The sequence below is a fragment of the Rutidosis leptorrhynchoides genome, chromosome 11, assembly GCF_046630445.1.
Source record: "Rutidosis leptorrhynchoides isolate AG116_Rl617_1_P2 chromosome 11, CSIRO_AGI_Rlap_v1, whole genome shotgun sequence".
In the NCBI taxonomy this organism is placed as follows: domain Eukaryota; kingdom Viridiplantae; phylum Streptophyta; class Magnoliopsida; order Asterales; family Asteraceae; genus Rutidosis; species Rutidosis leptorrhynchoides.
In genome coordinates, this window is record NC_092343.1 from 387,540,416 (window position 1) to 387,561,563 (window position 21,148).

Here is a 21,148-nt window from a genome sequence, read left to right on the forward strand (position 1 = left end):
CTGGGATTTCGGGTTGTTGAAGTAGACCTGATGGTTTCTGATGCTCAGCTTTGACCTTAGAACACGTCAAACATTCTCCTACGTATTTAGCAACATCGGCTTTCATACCCGGCCACCAAAAATGTTTCTTGAGATCCTTGTACATCTTCCCCGTTCCATGATGTATTGAGTATCTGGTTTTATGAGCTTCTCTAAGTACCATTTCTCTCATATCTCCAAATTTTGGTACCCAAATCCTTTCAGCCCTATACCGGGTTCCGTCTTCCCGAATATTAAGATGCTTCTCCGATCCTTTGGGTATTTCATCCTTTAAATTTCCCTCTTTTAAAACTCCTTGTTGCGCCTCTTTTATTTGAGTAGTAAGGTTATTATGAATCATTATATTCATAGATTTTACTCGAATGGGTTCTCTGTCCTTCCTGCTCAAGGCATCAGCTACCACATTTGCCTTCCCCGGGTGGTAACGAATCTCAAAGTCGTAATCATTCAACAATTCAATCCACCTACGCTGCCTCATATTCAGTTGTTTCTGATTAAATATGTGTTGAAGACTTTTGTGGTCGGTATATATAATACTTTTGACTCCATATAAGTAGTGCCTCCAAGTCTTTAATGCAAAAACAACCGCGCCTAATTACAAATCATGCGTCGTATAATTTTGTTCGTGAATCTTCAATTGTCTAGACGCATAAGCAATCAACTTCGTTCGTTGCATTAATACACAACCGAGACCTTTCTTTGATGCATCACAATAAATCACAAAATCATCATTCCCTTCAGGCAATGACAATATAGGTGTCGTAGTTAGCTTTTTCTTCAATAACTGAAACGCTTTCTCTTGTTCATCATTCCATTCAAATTTCTTCCCTTTATGCGTTAATGCAGTCAAGGGTTTTGCTATTCTAGAAAAGTCTTGGATGAACCTTCTGTAGTAACCAGCTAGTCCTAAAAACTGGCGTATGTGTTTCGGAGTTTTCGGGGTTTCCCACTTTTCAACAGTTTCTATCTTTGCCGGATCCACCTTAATACCTTCTTTGTTCACTATGTGACCGAGGAATTGAACTTCTTCCAACCAAAATGCACACTTTGAAAACTTAGCGTACAATTCTTCCTTCCTCAATACTTCTAACACCTTTCTCAAATGTTCACCGTGTTCTTGGTCATTCTTTGAGTAAATAAGTATGTCATCAATGAAAACAATGACAAACTTGTCAAGGTATGGTCCACACACTCGGTTCATAAGGTCCATGAACACAGCTGGTGCATTAGTTAAACCAAACGGCATGACCATAAACTCGTAATGATCGTAACGTGTTCTGAAAGCAGTCTTTGGAATATCATCTTCTTTCACCCGCATTTGATGATACCCGGAACGTAAGTCAATCTTTGAATAAACAGACGAGCCTTGTAGTTGATCAAATAAGTCGTCGATTCTCGGTAGTGGGTAGCGGTTCTTGATGGTAAGTTTGTTCAACTCTCGATAGTCAATACACAACCTGAATGTACCATCTTTCTTCTTGACAAACAAAACAGGAGCTCCCCACGGTGATGTGCTTGGTCGAATGAAACCACGCTCTAAAAGTTCTTGTAATTGGCTTTGTAGTTCTTTCATCTCGCTGGGTGCGAGTCTGTAAGGAGCACGAGCTATTGGTGCAGCTCCTGGTATAAGATCTATTTGAAATTCAACGGATCGATGTGGGGGTAATCCCGGTAATTCTTTCGGAAATACATCGGGAAATTCTTTTGTGACGGGAACATCATTGATGCTCTTTTCTTCAGTTTGTACTTTCTCGACGTATGCTAGAACAGCATAGCAACCTTTTCTTATTAGTTTTTGTGCCTTCAAATTACTAATAAGATGTAGCTTCGTGTTGCCCTTTTCTCCGTACACCATTAAGGGTTTTCCTTTTTCTCGTATAATGCGAATTGCATTTTTGTAACAAACGATCTCTGCTTTCACTTCTTTCAACCAGTCCATACCGATTATCACATCAAAACTCCCTAACTCTACTGGTATCAAATCAATCTTAAATGTTTCGCTAACCAGTTTAATTTCTCGATTCCGACGTATATTATCTGCTGAAATTAATTTACCATTTGCTAATTCGAGTAAAAATTTACTATCCAAAGGCGTCAATGGACAACTTAATTTAGCACAAAAATCTCTACTCATATAGCTTCTATCCGCACCCAAATCAAATAAAACGTAAGCAGATTTATTGTCAATAAGAAACGTACCCGTAACAAGCTCCGGGTCTTCCTGTGCCTCTGCCACATTAATATTGAAAACTCTTCCGCGGCCTTGTCCATTCGTGTTCTCCTGGTTCGGGCAATTTCTAATAATGTGGCCCTATTTTCCACATTTATAACAAACTACATTGGCATAACTTGCTCCGACACTACTTGCTCCGCCATTACTCGTTCCGACACCATTTGTTCCTTTCGTTCTATTAACCCCTAGTCCGTAGACCTCACACTTCGCCGCGCTATGACCATTTCTTTTACACTTGTTGCAAAATTTGGTGCAGAACCCCGAGTGATACTTTTCACACCTTTGGCATAGCTGCTTCTGATTGTTGTTGTTGTTGCGGTTATTATTGTTGTTGGGATGATTGTTGTAGTTGCTGCTGCTGTTGTTGTTGTTGTTGTTGTTGGGTCGTTTGTTATAGTTGTGATTGATGTTGCGATTGCTGGGATAATTGTTGCGATTATTGTTGTAATTGCTGTTGTTGTTGTATTGGTGATTCTTATCACCGTTTTCCTCCCACTTTCTTTTGACTTGCTTCACATTGGTTTCTTCAGCAGTCTGTTCTTTAATTCTTTCTTCAATCTGGTTCACTAGTTTGTGAGCCATTCTACATGCCTGTTGTATGGAGACGGGCTCGTGTGAACTTATATCTTCTTGGATTCTTTCCGGTAATCCCTTCACAAACGCGTCGATCTTCTCTTCCTCATCTTCGAACGCTCCCGGACACAATAGGCACAATTCTGTAAATCTTCTTTCGTACGTGGTAATATCAAATCCTTGGGTTCGTAACCCTCTAAGTTCTGTCTTGAGCTTATTGACCTCGGTTCTGGGACGGTACTTTTCGTTCATCAAGTGCTTGAATGCTGACCACGGTAGGGCGTACGCATCGTCTTGTCCCACTTGCTCTAGATAGGTATTCCACCATGTTAACGCACAACCTGTGAAGGTATGCGTAGCGTACTTCACTTTGTCCGTTTCAGTACTCTTACTTATGGCAAACACCGATTCGACCTTCTCGGTCCACCGTTTCAATCCGATCGGTCCTTCGGTTCCATCAAATTCCAAAGGTTTGCAGGCAGTGAATTCTTTGTAGGTGCATCCTACACGATTTCCTGTACTGCCAGATCCAAGGTTATTGTTGGTATGTAGCGCAGCCTGTACTGCGGCTATGTTTGAAGCTAGAAAAGTACGGAATTCCTCTTCATTCATATTCACGGTGTGTCGAGTAGTCGGTGCCATTTCCTTCAAAATAGTCAAATGGAACAAGTTAATCATACAGAATATTAAGAGTAGTTAATAGTATTTCGTAGCATAATATGAACTCATTTATAAAAGCTTTTTCTTCATATTAGCGTTTTATAAGTTTAAATTCGGGTAGTACCTACCCGTTAAGTTCATACTTAGTAGCTAATATACAATTCAACTACTACAATTCTATATGAAAAACTGATTATAATAATATTTCGCGTTCAAACTTTTATACAATATTTTACAAACTTACAATACCGCTTATTTTACATAAAGCATGAAATATAGCACACAATAACTTTGATACAAGATAGTTGTGAAGATAATTCTAGCTAGTACACAAGTCGTTCAGCAAAGGCAATAAAGACATGTAATTCATACGTCCAGAAACAAGTCATGCATTCTGGTTTTACTAGGATTACTTCCCATCCTTGATCTTGTGGAACATAACCGTTATGGCCGTTGATAAGACAGCATGTTGTAACGTCGTCAAAGGGACGAGGGTTACGTAATGTCCAACAGTCCCGTAACAATCTAAAAACCTCATTTCTTACCCCAATTACCGACTCCGTCACTTGTGGAAACGTTTTGTTTAATAGTTGTAGCCCGATGTTCTTGTTCTCACTTTGGTGAGAAGCGAACATTACTAATCCGTAAGCATAACATGCTTCTTTATGTTGCATGTTAGCCGCTTTTTCTAAATCACGAAGTCCAATATTCGGATATATTGAGTCAAAATAATTTCTTAACCCATTGCGTAAAATGGCATTTGGGTTCCCCGCAATATATGCGTCAAAGTAAACACATCGTAACTTATGGATTTCCCAATGTGATATCCCCCATCTTTCGAACGAAAGCCTTTTATAAACCAAGGCATTCTTGGAACGTTCTTCGAATGTCTTACAAACTGATCTCGCCTTAAATAGTTGTGCCGAGGAATTCTGACCGACTCTAGACAAGATTTCATCAATCATGTCTCCGGGTAGGTCTCTTAAAATATTGGGTTGTCTATCCATTTTGTGTTTTTAAACTGTAAAATAGACAAGAGTTAGATTCAAAAAAAAAAATACTTATTAATACAAGCAATTTTTACATATATCATAAAGCATAAGCACACTATATTACATATATTACACCACACGAATACAACTATCTTATTCCGACTCGCTCGTTTCTTCTTCTTCAGTTTTGGTTCGTTTTGCCAGGTTTCTAGGGATATATGATGTTCCCCTAATACGAGCCGTAATTTTCCACATTGGTTTAGAAAAACCTGGTGGTTTAGAGGTTTCCGGGTCATTGTTACAACTTAAGGACTTCGGGGGTTGACGATACATATAAAGTTCATCGGGGTTGGAATTAGATTTCTCTATTTTTATACCCTTTCCCTTATTATTTTCTTTTGCCTTTTTAAATTCAGTTGGGGTAATTTCTATAACATCATCGGAATTCTCGTCGGAATCCGATTCATCGGAGAATTGGTAATCCTCCCAATATTTTGCTTCCTTGGCGGAAACACCATTGACCTTAATTAACCTTGGTCGGTTGGTTGAGGATTTTCTTTTACTTAACCGTTTTATTATTTCCCCCACCGGTTCTATTTCTTCATCCGGTTCCGATTCTTCTTCCGGTTCCGATTCTTCTTCCGGTTCCGACTCTTCTTCCGGTTCCTCTTCGGGAACTTGTGAATCAGTCCACGAATCATTCCAATTTACATTTGACTCTTCATTATTATTAGGTGAGTCAATGGGACTTGTTCTAGAGGTAGACATCTATCACATAATATCAAACGCGTTAAGAGATTAATATATCACATAATATTCACATGTTAAAAATATATAGTTTCCAACAAAATTTGTTAAGCAATCATTTTTCAAGTAAACACGGTCGAAGTCCAGACTCACTAATGCATCCTAACAAACTCGATAAGACACACTAATGCAAAATTCTGGTTCTCTAAGACCAACGCTCTGATACCAACTGAAATGTCCCGTTCTTATTGATTAAAAACGTTCCATATTAATTGATTTCGTTGCGAGGTTTTGACCTCTATATGAGACGTTTTTCAAAGACTGCATTCATTTTTAAAACAAACCATAACCTTTATTTCATAGATAAAGGTTTTAAAAAGCTTTACGTAGATTATCAAATAATGATAATCTAAAATATCCTGTTTACACACGACCATTACATAATGGTTTACAATACAAATATGTTACAACAATATAAGTTTCTTGAATGCAGTTTTTACACAATATCATACAAGCATGGACTCCAAATCTCGTCCTTATTTAAGTATGCGACAGCGGAAGCTCTTAATAATCACCTGAGAATAAACATGCTTAAAACATCAACAAAAATGTTGGTGAGTTATAGGTTTAACCTATATATATATCAAATCATAATACTAGACCACAAGATTTCATATTTCAATACACATCCCATACATAGAGATAAAAATCATTCATATGGTGAACACCTGGTAACCGACATTAACAAGATGCATATATAAGAATATCCCCATCATTCCGGGACACCCTTCGGATATGATATGAATTTCGAAGTACTAAAGCATCCGGTACTTTGGATGGGGTTTGTTAAGCCCAATAGATCTATCTTCAGGATTCGCGTCAATTAGGGTGTCTGTTCCCTAATTCTTAGATTACCAGACTTAATAAAAAGGGGCATATTCGATTTCGATAATTCAACCATAGAATGTAGTTTCACGTACTTGTGTCTATTTTGTAAATCATTTATAAAACCTGCATGTATTCTCATCCCAAAAATATTAGATTTTAAAAGTGGGACTATAACTCACTTTCACAGATTTTTACTTCGTCGGGAAGTAAGACTTGGCCACTGGTTGATTCACGAACCTATAACAATATATACATATATATCAAAGTATGTTCAAAATATATTTACAACACTTTTAATATATTTTGATGTTTTAAGTTTATTAAGTCAGCTGTCCTCGTTAGTAACCTACAACTAGTTGTCCACAGTTAGATGTACAAAAATAAATCGATAAATATTATCTTGAATCAATCCACGACCCAGTGTATACGTATCTCAGTATTGATCACAACTCAAACTATATATATTTTGGAATCAACCTCAACCCTGTATAGCTAACTCCAACATTCACATATAGAGTGTCTATGGTTGTTCCGAAACATATATAGATGTGTCGACATGATAGGTCGAAACATTATATACGTGTCTATGGTATCTCAAGATTACATAATATACAATACAAGTTGATTAAGTTATGGTTGGAATAGATTTGTTACCAATTTTCACGTAGCTAAAGTGAGAAAAATTATCCAATCTTGTTTTACCCATAACTTCTTCATTTTAAATCCGTTTTGAGTGAATCAAATTGCTATGGTTTCATATTGAAATCTATTTTATGAATCTAAACAGAAAAAATATAGGTTTATAGTCGGAAAAATAAGTTACAAGTCGTTTTTGTAAAGGTAGTCATTTCAGTCGAAAGAACGACGTCTAGATGACCATTTTAGAAAACATACTTCCACTTTGAGTTTAACCATAATTTTTGGATATAGTTTCATGTTCATAATAAAAATCATTTTCTCATAATAACAACTTTTAAATCAAAGTTTATCATAGTTTTTAATTAACTAACCCAAAACAGCCCGCGGTGTTACTACGACGGCGTAAATCCGGTTTTACGGTGTTTTTCTGTTTCCAGGTTTTAAATCATTAAGTTAGCATATCATACAGATATATAACATGTGTTTAGTTGATTTTAAAAGTCAAGTTAGAAGGATTAACTTTTTTTTGCGAACAAGTTTAGAATTAACTAAAGTATGTTCTAGTGATTACAAGTTTAAACCTTCGAATAAGATAGCTTTATATGTATGAATCGAATGATGTTATGAACATCATTACTACCTTAAGTTCCTTGGATAAACCTACTGGAAAAGAGAAAAATGGATCTAGCTTCAATGGATCCTTGGATGGCTCGAAGTTCTTGAAGCAGAATCATGACACGAAAACAAGTTCAAGTAAGATCATCACTTGAAATAAGATTGTTATAGTTATAGAAATTGAACCAAAGTTTGGATATGATTATTACCTTGTATTAGAATGATAACCTACTGTAATAAACAAAGATTTCTTGAGGTTGGATGATCACCTTACAAGATTGGAAGTGAGCTAGCAAACTTGAAAGTATTCTTGATTTTATGAAACTAGAACTTTTGGAATTTATGAAGAACACTTAGAACTTGAAGATAGAACTTGAGAGAGATCAATTAGATGAAGAAAATTGAAGAATGAAAGTGTTTGTAGGTGTTTTTGGTCGTTGGTGTATGGATTAGATATAAAGGATATGTAATTTTGTTTTCATGTAAATAAGTCATGAATGATTACTCATATTTTTGTAATTTTATGAGATATTTCATGCTAGTTGCCAAATGATGGTTCCCACATGTGTTAGGTGACTCACATGGGCTGCTAAGAGCTGATCATTGGAGTGTATATACCAATAGTACATACATCTAAAATCTGTGTATTGTACGAGTACGAATACGGGTGCATACGAGTAGAATTGTTGATGAAACTGAACGAGGATGTAATTGTAAGCATTTTTGTTAAGTAGAAGTATTTTGATAAGTGTATTGAAGTATTTCAAAAGTGTATAAATACATATTAAAACACTACATGTATATACATTTTAACTGAGTCGTTAAGTCATCGTTAGTCGTTACATGTAAGTGTTGTTTTGAAACCTTTAGGTTAATGATCTTGTTAAATGTTGTTAACCCAATGTTTATAATATAAAATGAGATTTTAAATTATTATATTATCATGATATTATCATGTATGAATATCTCTTAATATGATATATATACATTAAATGTCTTTACAACGATAATCGTTACATATATGTCTCGTTTAAAAATCATTAAGTTAGTAGTCTTGTTTTTACATATGTAGTTCATTGTTAATATACTTAATGATATGTTTACTTATCATAGTATCATGTTAACTATATATATATCCATATATATGTCATCATATAGTTTTTACAAGTTTTAACGTTCGTGAATCACCGGTCAACTTGGGTGGTCAATTGTCTATATGAAACATATTTCAATTAATCAAGTCTTAACAAGTTTGATTGCTTAACATGTTGGGAACATTTAATCATATAAATATCAATCTCAATTAATATATATAAACATGGAAAAGTTCGGGTCACTACATAGACTAAGGATGATAAGTAAGTGATTCCCTAAGAATGATAAGCAGGTAATTTTCGACACAAAATGATAAGCAAAACTTTTGACATGCAGACACGGTCGAAGTTCAGACTCACTAATGCATCTAAACAACTATCAGTTAGACACACTAATGCAAGACCTGGTTCGCTAAGACCACCGCTCTGATACCACCTGTAGAGACATGTCCTAATCTATCTGGACGAATACATTACATTTGGTTACATCGCGAGGTACTTGACCTCTATATGATACATTTTACAAACATTGCATTCGTTTTTAAAAGACAAACTTTAATTTCCTCGAAAGTTGACAGCATGCATACCATTTTATAATATATCCAACTATAATTGACTTAATAATAATCTTGATGAACTCAATGACTCGAATGCAACGTCTTTTGAAATATGTCATGAATGACTCCAAGTAATATCTCTAAAATGAGCAAATGCACAGCGGAAGATTTCTTTCATACCTGAGAATAAACATGCTTTAAAGTGTCAACCAAAAGGTTGGTGAGTTCATTAGTTTATCATAATCAATCATTTTCATCATTTTAATAGACCACAAGATTTTCATTTCCATTTCTCGTAAAAATACGTCCCATACATAGAGACAAAAATAATCATTCATATGGATTGAACACCTGGTAACCGACATTAACTAGATGCATATAAGAATATCCCCTATCATTCCGGGACATCCATCGGACATGATATAAAACAACATCGAAGTACTAAAGCATCCGCTCCAACGGATGGGGTTCGTTAGGCACAATAGATCTATCTTTAGGATTCGCGTTAATTAGTAGATCGGTTTACTAATTCTTAGGTTACCAAGCAAAAGGGGCATATTCGGCTTCGATCATTCAACCATATAATGTAGTTTCGATTACTTGTGTCTATTTCGTAAAACATTTATAAAAGCTCATGTATTCTCAGTCCCAAAAAAAAAAAAAAAAAATATATATATATATATATATATATATATATATATATATATATATATATATATATATATTTCAAAAGCATTTAAAAAGGGAGTAATGAAACTCACAATACTGTATTTTGTAGTAAAAATACATATGACGACATTGAATAATGCAGGGTTGGCCTCGGATTCACGAACCTATATTCAATCATGTATATTAACACATGTAATGGTAATCGAATAAATATATTATTAGTGATTTTATTTGTTATTTTATATCATGTGATTTATTAATAACTTAATTAGATATACTTTTCTTTATATAGATAATTAACATCTTCTACAAAAGTATTAATATGGTTAGGTTTTATGTCAAAAATATAGTTTTATATAGAAAATCTTTATTTGATATATTAATATTAATAATACTAATAATAATAATGATAATAATAATACTAATTATGATTAAATTTATGATAATTCTAATAATAATAAAAGGGATACTTTTAATAATAAGAATGATAGTTTGAATAAAATGTTAATTTACTAATAATACTAATAAAAAAATGGTAAATAATAAAATACTTTTAGTAATAAGGATCATAATAATAATACTACTGAATATAATAATTAACTAAAATAATAATTTTTACCATTAATGATAATAATATTAATAATTTTATTAATGATAATAATAATAACAATAATAGTTTTACTCATAATGATACTACTAATAATAACACTAATACTTATGATAATAATAAAAATAATAATGATAAGAATAATAATAATAATAAAAATAATAATAATAAATAAAAATAAGTTTACTACCTTAAGAGTATAAGCTTCCGAAAAAAAAAACTGCCTTAGTCTGGACTCGAACTCACGACCTCTTATTAACCCGAAAACACCACTAACAATTACTCTGCCTTTGTTTTAAATCACGAACTAAATCTATATAACTCATTTATTATGTTTCTATTCTAATTACATAATCATGAACATTTTTAATACAATCATCACCGATCAAACTTTACCATCATCGTCATCATGAATCATAATATCATGCATCATCTTCAAAACCTCTCGGTTTCATCATTTCCATGATCATCGTCACTCACCATCGTAATTATATCATACGTATTATTATCTAATCTATCATCGACATGTAATTACCATAATACGTTCATAATCATACCACATTTCCAACATCATTCACTCTCGTCATCATCATGAATTATTATTCGTAACCATCAGTAACTCGTTACCATGATCGTGTTTCATCATCATTCTTAAGATCATTATCATTACTCTACTATCTAATCATCATCAATATTTCTCAACCCAAAACAACATATACGGTGGCCCAACAGATAAGCGAGTAATCGGCCCAACAGCATAAAATGGATCACGACCATTTTCAAGAAGGTCTTTCAAGTTCACACAATAATTCTTGAACTTTATCTTCATCGTGACAAAGCAAAAAAAAATATATGTACTCCCTCTTTTCTTCTGATGGGCGAGCCAAAAATAAACAAGAACCAAATGACTCCCTTAAATCGGTCCATCAACAAATTCTTAAGCCCAATCTTCATAAGCCCACTAACATGTGTAATTAGATTCTAACGAGTGATTAGTGGAGGTGGGGTTCGATTGCAAAAAAAAATAACGCATCATCATCATCATCTTTATTACACGTCCCTTTCATCACCTTCTTATTTAATCACCATCATCGTTTTACTTCATTCGTTTTCAGTTTAAAAGAAACAGAATTGTAGCTGCAGTTCTTGGCGGTTTGAGGTGTCAACAAGTGGTGTTTTGGGTTGTTTTTAGACAGTGAATATAAACAGATATGTATAGCAGAAGTATTCAATTTGCAAGCAACAATTGTGATCGAGATGGTGATTTTTGAGTTGGGTATTTAGCTCATCAAACAACAGAAATGACTGGTCATTGTTGTAGCTGTAATTGTGAATGATGGCGGTTGTAAAGAAAAAAAAATAATCATAACAACAATAGAAAAATTTCATGGGTTTATGGTCACGATGGTGGAGATGGAAAGGTGGTTGTTTATGGACTTAAGCAAGATGATTTTGAATGATGATGATAGTTTTTATGGAGGTTTCATGGTGTGCTAGTGATGTTTGGTTATTATGGTGATGAAGTGGCGTGTGAGGGTGGTTCATGGTGTAATCATGGTGGTGGGATGTTAATGAGGATGGCGGTGGTAATTGGTTGAAGGTGGTGACATCTATGTGGTCGCTAGTTGAGTTGTTCAAGAGAAAGCCGGTTGTTAACGGTGTCAATAGAAACAATTAGAAAGAAAGAGTGGTGTGTTTGTGATGGTGTGTTGTGGGTTGTTAAATGGGCGGTGGTGTTGGGGATGACATCCTCAACAGAAAAAAAAATACGAAGGTGATGGGTTATCAAGGTGGTTATGATAAGTTCACTAATACAATTAAAGAGATAGTAGAGATAGAGAAAGGTGGTGATGGGTGTGGTGTCTGATTGAGTGATCAAGTGAGGGATATCTCTATATATTGTAATCTTATGTACATATTTATAATATAGAGATAAAGATGGTGATATAGGGATCAATCAGTAAACACAAAAGGGAGGTTTGATGGTTGATGTTCTTTTATATACCTACTCTCAGTGTGTGTGTGTATATATATATATATATATATATATATATATATATATATATATATATATATATATATATATATATATATATAGAGAGAGAGAGAGAGATAAAAGATATATCATAATATTAATAATTAATAATAATTATATAATAATAATAATACAGTCAAAATAAATTGACATTAAACAGAAAAATGAGAGTGATGTGGGAATAGGGATAAACATTTGGTCCCAAGTTTGTTATATTGATCACAAGGGAAATAGTAGCACACAGTAAACAACTAGTGGACATGAATGGTATTGAAAAGAAAACAGTGAAGCCATCGAAATATTTGGTTTATTCTACCGAAAGTTTAATTTGGATAATATATCGTGCTCCATTTATTAATCAGTGGCGGATAAAAGTCTTCGGGAAAATCTCATATTTTTAAATTAACTATTTTTATTTATTTTGGTCATTATGGTATAAAATTCGATCATTAATTTAATAAATAAAAATTACATCAACTGTCCCTCTCAATTCTGGGTAAAATATAAAAAGTTCTAAAATTTAACAAACAGCTCCTAAATACATTTTTAATAAGTCTATAATTTATAGAACTCATTTTCGGATCACCATTTATTTTAAAATCATATAAGTTTGAATTTAGTGTGCTTAATATCAATCGGAACATCAAACGAGTATTACAATCATTTAATATTTATTTTTAATATACTTTATTTATATATAGAGATATATTTTAAATAATAATTATTATAATATCTTATTTTTATTTTATTAATTTTTAATAACAACAACATATAATACTTCTAATTATATTTCGAATTATTATTTATATATGCATACACACATATCTATTTACAATTAATTGTTCGTGAATCGTCGAGAGCAGTCGAAGGTCAATTGAATATATGAACATCGTTTCAAAATTTTCTAGACTCAACATTACATACTTTGCTTATCATATCGAAATCATATAAAGATTAAGTTTAAATTTAGTCGGAAATTCCCGGGTTGTCACAGTTTGACTTAGGTTTGACATGTTGACTAACATTTGACATGAACCTACTGATGTTGACTTTAGTTGACTACTTTGACTAGGTTTGACTTTTGGTTTGACTTTGGTTGACTTTGTTTAACTTGCATGAATTAGTTGACTTTTACTTTGAAATGCGTCGAGTCGAGCAAGAAGACAACTTACTCTATGAAACCACATTTTTTTAAGACTTATACGTTAACCAACCTAAATACGTATACTTAGGTTGCATTACTCGGCTATAATCCGTGAAAGTTATTTGTCTACTTTTCATTCAAGAGCTTTTAAAGGTGAGTCTACAGTCCCACTTTTTAAATGTTTTCAGGGATGAGAATACACGCTGTTATACTTACATTTTCAAATGCTTTTATGTTTGACACGAGTACTTCTTATACATATTGAGTTTGTTCCCAAAGCCCCTAGCTTGAATACTTTTATTACCTTCGGGTAAGCACAATTTAGATGGACGGATCTGTTAGGTTAGACAAACCTCGCCCAAAAAATATTAACCGTGGTGCATTTACTTTGAATATTAGATACACTCGAACAAGTGTATAATATTTTTATGGGGTAAAGGGAGTGTAGTGGTTTCTATACTCCGGTCATTGCTAGTATTCAGGTGCTCATGGATTATGTAAACGTTTCGCAACTTGGAGTTGTACTTTTGAAATCTCGTGGTCAATGAACTTGAACTACTTTTCTGAATAATGTTTTTCAGATACTATAATACGTTACTTAAAACTGTGGTTTACAAACATTTGAAACTAGACATGGTAATGTCTACAAATATTTGATACGAAACTATTTTTTGATGTCACACACATTTGAAACTCGACATCGCTGATTACGAACAGTTAACACTTGATATTGCTGTATGCAAACTTTTGACATCGAACCTTGGTGGTCTTCCACAAATAAACATTTTCTGAAATTCGTTTCTTAAACATACTAAATTGTTTACCTAAAACCTGTAGATTCACTCAACATTATTGATGACCCGTTTTGCGTGATATTTCTCATGTATTAATTGCTTCGCTGTAAAACATTGACGTTACGTAGAATTCAAGCCAAGCACTGGGACCAGAGTTAACATTCCATTAATGATTTTGACGGGGTGTTATAGTATTTTTTACTCAATGTAATGGATGTAAGTTTGAGCATTTGGGTTCGATCCTTGACTCCACATCACGCGCGTGTCTTAAAGTTTCTTCTCATATGAAAATTGTGATTCAAGACTAACTCATCCAAAATCTCTTTTGCGTTCTCCATAAAAGTAGAGCTTAGTCCCAAGATCTTTGACTCGCGTCTTTACACAAAATAGTTTTAGACACGACAAAACGTTTTTTGAGCAAAGATTAGAGCAACTATTATAATACCAATTGTAATGAACTAGAGGAGGGGGTGAATAGTTCCCTAGTGATTTGTTAAAACTTTTTTGATTACTTTTGATGTCTTAAGACCAAAGTATGAGTTTTAACGTAAAATCATATGTGATTGCAAAAGATAAACATAAAGAACACAAACACAAGGATTTATAGTGGTTCGGGTGGATGTTAACTAATCCACCTTAATCCACTCCTCGATTCACTAATCAAGAGTTATCTTTACTAGCTTTCTCCAAATACGGTGGAGTTCTGGTTACACCAAAAGCTCTTCAAAAAGCTACATCATCACCATCTTCGATTACCCCAAATACTAAGAGAACTATAATACTTCTTTGATTACTATCAAAGAATGTAGTTTAAAAACTCACAAATGATAGAAATTAAGCTTTAGATTTTACACATAATTCTACTAATTAAGTAGAATCTCTCTTTCTCTCATAATCTCTTTAAAGATGTGTTGTTGAAGCTTAGGAGATTAGATCATATTGATTTGTAAGTGTGTTGGAAAGAGGTGATCTTCAAGTGTCTTCAAGCCTTGTTTAAATAGGAAAAAATAGAATTGCAATGAAGTGGCACACATAGCCGATGAAACAACTAGCCAAAACTTCCATGGTACTTGCAATGGTCTTGGAAACAATCAATGATAATGACCCTTCACTACAAATAAGGAAATCATTTTTTCTTGGTTTACCATTGTCTTAAACTTCCTTACTAAATACGGCAAATGCTGAATTTTAGTTCCATGACAATTAGAAACCATCCAAACTTCTTTTTTGTAAGTCTTCCATGCATTTCTCTTCATTTGGTTACAAGCATATACTTTCATTGGTTACTTGCAACACTCCAAACTACATAACCCATGACTTCAACCATTTGTCTTTTCTTTGATAGAAGTATCTAGCTCTTTAGAACCTTGTTGCATCTTAATTGAACTAGTTTGAATCTAGTTGGAGTATTTTGACAAACCACAAAACTCCAAACACCATAACCCATGTATGTAACACTTTGTCAACTTATGAGTGAAAGTGTCTATCTTCATTGGTGGTTTGTAACATGCCAAAGATGACCATTTTAATACTAATGAAGACTTCTTGAAAGTTACACAAGTTAATTATACTTAACCATGTAAGTATAGTTTCAAGGGTTAAGAGGAGAGCATCTATTTAGTTGGGACTTAATAACCATCCTAATTATGTCTAGATAAATTTTAGGATTAAAATGATATCTTGTAACACCTATGTGTTTAACTTTAATCCAAGGCTAAAGTGTCATTAACTTGTCATTAATTGTGATTAACCAATATTAGCACTTTAGTGACAAAAACTCTTTTTGATATGAAGGAGGCAACTATTTTAAGCGTGTTTAAATAAGTATCAAAAATTATAGATGCCCCGAAGTAGTCAAACATTTTTCGATCAAAAATCCGGACAGGAGAAACTGCGGTCGGCCCACGGCTGATTGTGGAGTCGACCGTGTACCTTGTTTCGTGAAACCAAGGTATATGACATCCCACGGTCTGACTGCAGTCGACCGTGGTCCCAATCGTGTTCTTCCAGTGTTTTTTTCAAATGACTCTTTTGACTTAACGGTATTGTGTATTGGTTTTTTGCTAGAGATTGTGTAGTCTTGTGAACTTATGTTGTTCTATACGTTTGTTTAAGCACACAAGACTTGGTGTCATCATCAAAACAAAGTGGTTAATATTTGAATATTATTATTGGATCACTAACCGACAGTAGGTAACTTATTTAAACTTCTAAAATATTTTGAGACTTACTCGAGACTAAGAGTGAATTTTGTGAAAAGTTGCATATATGGAATTGGCGTTCATGATAACTCCGTTTTAGAAATCTAAAATTATATTGGTTGTCGGGTAGGTTCATTCCCGTTCACCTACCTAGGCCTCTCGATTGGACAAAAGATGAATAATATGCGTGATTGGGAACCGGTGGTGGATAAGATCAAATCTAGGTTAGCGGATTGGAAAGCAAAAGCAATGTCTTTCATTGGTCGTCTGACCCTAGTAAAAGCGGTCTTGAGTAGCCTTTCATTGTATGCCTTCTCCCTATTCCGTGCTCCATCGTGTGTCATCAACTTGCTCGAGAGCTTGAGATGTAAGTTTTTTGGGGTGGTCGGATGAAAATGCGAAAATAGCTTGGGTCAATTGGGAAAATACTCTATTACCTTATGAGGGCGGGGGGCTTAATATCGATTCTATAAAAGTAAAAAATTTAGCCTTGTTAGGTAAATGGTGGTGGCGGTTTCGCACTGAGAAAGATGCAATTTGGGTCAAAATCATTAAAAGTCTTTATGGGAGGGACGGGGGATTGGGTATAAACGTTTCTTCGATCATGGTTAGGAAAAATTCGACTTGGAGCTGTATATGTAATATTAGATTGCAAATCGATAAAATTGATGTTCCCTTCACTGACTCATTTTATAAAATAATTAGCAAGGGTGAACGTTTTCTTTTTTGGAAAGATGTATGGTTAGGTGATCAACCCTTGTGTATGCGTTTATGAAGACATTCGTTTGGACAGGAACCAAGATTCAATGATTAGTGAAAGACTTTTAAAAGATGGTTCTACATAGGAGTGTTGCTTGGGATTGGACAAGATCACCAATAGATGTAATGAATTGGCTGACGTTGAAATGCTTCTTTAAACCTTCAAGTACGCAAACACTGGAGAGGATTCATGGTCGTGGAGATTACAATCGAATGGCTTGTTTGCAACAAAAACACTGTCCAAACTAATTGATGCAAAGTTGCTACACCACATCGATAGTTCGATGGTAACCATGCGTAACAGAATGCTCCCTCAAAAAGTGGGTATATTTGTATGGCGTGCCAAACGAAAACGAATCCCGGTACGTGATGAACTAAGCAAAAGGGGTATCGATTTAGACTCAGTGCTTCGTCCGATATGTCACAATGAAATCGAAACCACTGAATATACACTCCTCCATTGCCCGTTTGCAAAAGATGTATGGTCTCGTGTGTTGTAAGGATATTAGGACCCAAAACAACGCAAGTGATTCAACAAGATCACTCACCGATAGTAATTCTACAAGATTACTAACCCACTTAATGAACGAAAGATTATAAATGCAAGAAATGTAAATCGACACAAGATATAACGTGGTTATATGCAATCGTTGTGATTGCTTTAGTCCACGGACCAACTAGAGAATGTATTTACTGAATATTTGTGGTGTGTTTACAATGAGTTACAAGAGGGTCTATTTATAGAATGATTTAAGGAGTAAGCTAAAAACAATTCCTTGAAGCTTCATGTGAGTTTCCTAACAGCTTCATGGAGGCTACATGTGAGTTTCCTGACAGCTTCGTGGAAGCTACATGTGAATTTTCTCACAACTTCGTGGAAGCTACATGTGAGTTTCCTAACAACTTCGTGGAAGCTTCGTGTGAGTTTCCTGGAATCTTCCCTCTAATTGTTTAAAGTTCTCCATATCTCCAACAATCTCCCACTTGGAGACTTTGAACAAACCCAACCTTCATTAACCCAAAATATCAACGATCTAACCAAGAACGTTAAACCACCATTATACCACCAAACTCCATTTGGGACACGCACACTCAACACATACTTCGGATGAGCAGACTTTCGATACAAGGTCTTCAACACTATTTGTTAGAATTGAAACATTAACTCTCTAATTCTCTAGTTGGGGTCTTCTCTCATCAATTCATTAGAAGACCAATTGAGGTAATGCAAAACCTCAATTTCTCTGTCGTAACAACCTTAGTAAACATATCAGCAGAATTCTTCGTACTAAGGATTTTCTCCAATAATAAAGTACCATCATTTATATGTTGTCAAATAAAATGATACCTTATATTGATGTGTTTCGTACGACTATGAAACACCGGATTCTTCCCAAGATGAACCGTACTTTGATTATCACAATTCAAGACGCAATAGTCTTGTCTTTTACCCAACTCACCTAAGAAGTTTTTCAACCAAACAAGCTCTTTAGAAGCTTCTGCAATAGCATATTTTCGACTTCGGTGGTTGATAAAGCAACACTCTTTTATAGTCGAGACATCCAACTAACCGCCGTCTTCCCTATTGTGAAAACATAACCCGTAGTGCTTTTCCCCGAATCGTCACATCCACCCAAATTAGCATCCGCATAACCTCTAAGTATGACATTGCTTTTAGAGAAGCACAATTCTATATTAGAAGTACCTTTCAAATAATGAAGTAACCATTTAACCGCTTCCCAATGCCCTTTCCCCGGATTAGACATATAACGACTTACAACTCCCACTGCGTGAGCAATATCGGGTCTTGTACAAACCATGGCATACATAACACTACCCACGGCCAATGCATATGGAACCTTTTCCATCTCCATTTTGTCTTCTTCCGTTTTAGGTGATTGACTTTTCGATAGCTTTATCGTGCTACCTAAAGGCATAGAACGAGCCTTTGAATTTTCCATGTTAAACCTCTCTACAACTTTCTCAATATATTTGGATTGAGACAAGTATAGAGTACCCTTCACACGATCACGCACAATACTCATGCCAAGTATTTTCCTAGCACCACCAAGATCTTTCATCTCGAACTCATGGGAAAGTAATCCTTTCAACTTGTTGATTTCGGACATGTTGGAACCTGCAAGTAACATGTCATCAACATACAACAATAAGATTATGTAAGAAGACTTGAATTTCTTCAAGTAGCAACAGTGATCTGCTTCACATCTTAAGAAACCAATCTTCTTCATAAACTCATCAAACTTCAAGTACCATTGCCGAGGTGCTTGCTTCAATCCATACAAACTTTTCTTTAGCTTACAAACCCACTTCTCTTTACCCTTTACCTCAAAGCCCTCGGGTTGTCTCATATAGATCTCTTCATCAAGGTTACCATGTAAGAATGCGGTCTTCACATCTATTTGCTCTATATGTAAGTCCTCAGATGAAACCATAGAAAGTACCAAACGAATAGTAGTCATCTTCACCACCGGTGAAAATATCTCTTGGTAGTCAACTCCTTTCTTTTGTTGAAAGCCTTTAACCACCTGATAATGCTAAAAACGAACATATATTTCATAGCATTATTCCTCAAGAAAGACAAGCTTTTAGTTGCAATTGTTCTATTTACAAGTAATATTCGTTTAAATAATAAAAGGTGAAGACAAAAGATAGATTCGACGAATTGAAGACGCAAAGGTCCAAAAAGCTCAAAAGTACAAAATACAATCAAAGTGGTTCCAATTATTGATAAGAAACGTCTCGAAATTACAAGAGTACAAGATTCAAAACGCAAAGTACAAGATATTAAATTATTCGCAAGGACGTTCGAAAATCCGGAACCGAGACCAGAATCAACTCTCAACGCTCGACGCAACGGACTAAAAATTACAAGTCAACTATGCACATAAATAAAATATAATATTTAAATAATTACTAAAATTATTTATATATTATATTTATTTATATAATCGTCGGCAAACAAAGAGCCAAAGTTGAGTGAGCTGTAAAATGGAACTCCGCGACTTGCGGAGTTCGAAGACCAAATGGACCGCGACTCGCGGAGCCCCAAAAAATGAAACTGCCTATAAAAGCAAACGCAGTTTGATCGATCAAAATATCCATATATATCAATCTCTCTATATCTATACGTAATATTTATATTTATAATTTATATTTTAATTTTAATTTTAATTTTAAATCCTAATAATAAGGGTATGTTAGCAAATGTTGTAAGGGTGTAAGTCGAAATTCTGTCCGTGTAACGCTACGCTATTTTTAATCATTGTAAGTTATGTTCAACCTTTTTACATTAATGTCTCGTAGCTAAGTTACCATTTTGCTTATTTAATCCGAAGTAATCATGATGTTGGGCTAAAAATATTAAAATTGGGTAATTGGGCTTTGTACCATAATTGGGATTTGGACAAAAGAACGACACTTGTGGAAATTAGACTATGGGCTATTAATGGGTTTTATATTAACTAAACAATACCTTGTTAATTTAATATACAAACTTATAATTCGACGTATTTATATATAACCACATACGCTTGACTGGGTACGGTGGGCGGGATATCTATAAATACCAATAATTATTCATTTTACCGGATACGGAACTGGATTAATAGGTAATAGACTTGTTGAAACAGGGGTGAATTACATTCAAGGGTAATTGGTGTAATTGTTAACAAAGTAGTAAAACCTTGGTTTACACGCAGTCGATAACCTAGTGTATTCATTAAACAAAGTATTAAAACCTTGTTACAATTCGAATCCCCAATTAGTTGGAATATTTGACTTCGGGAATAAGAATAATTTGACGAAGGCTTTCGCTCTTTATATTTATGACTGATGGACTATTATGGACAAATCCGTATGGACATATTAAATAATCCAGGACA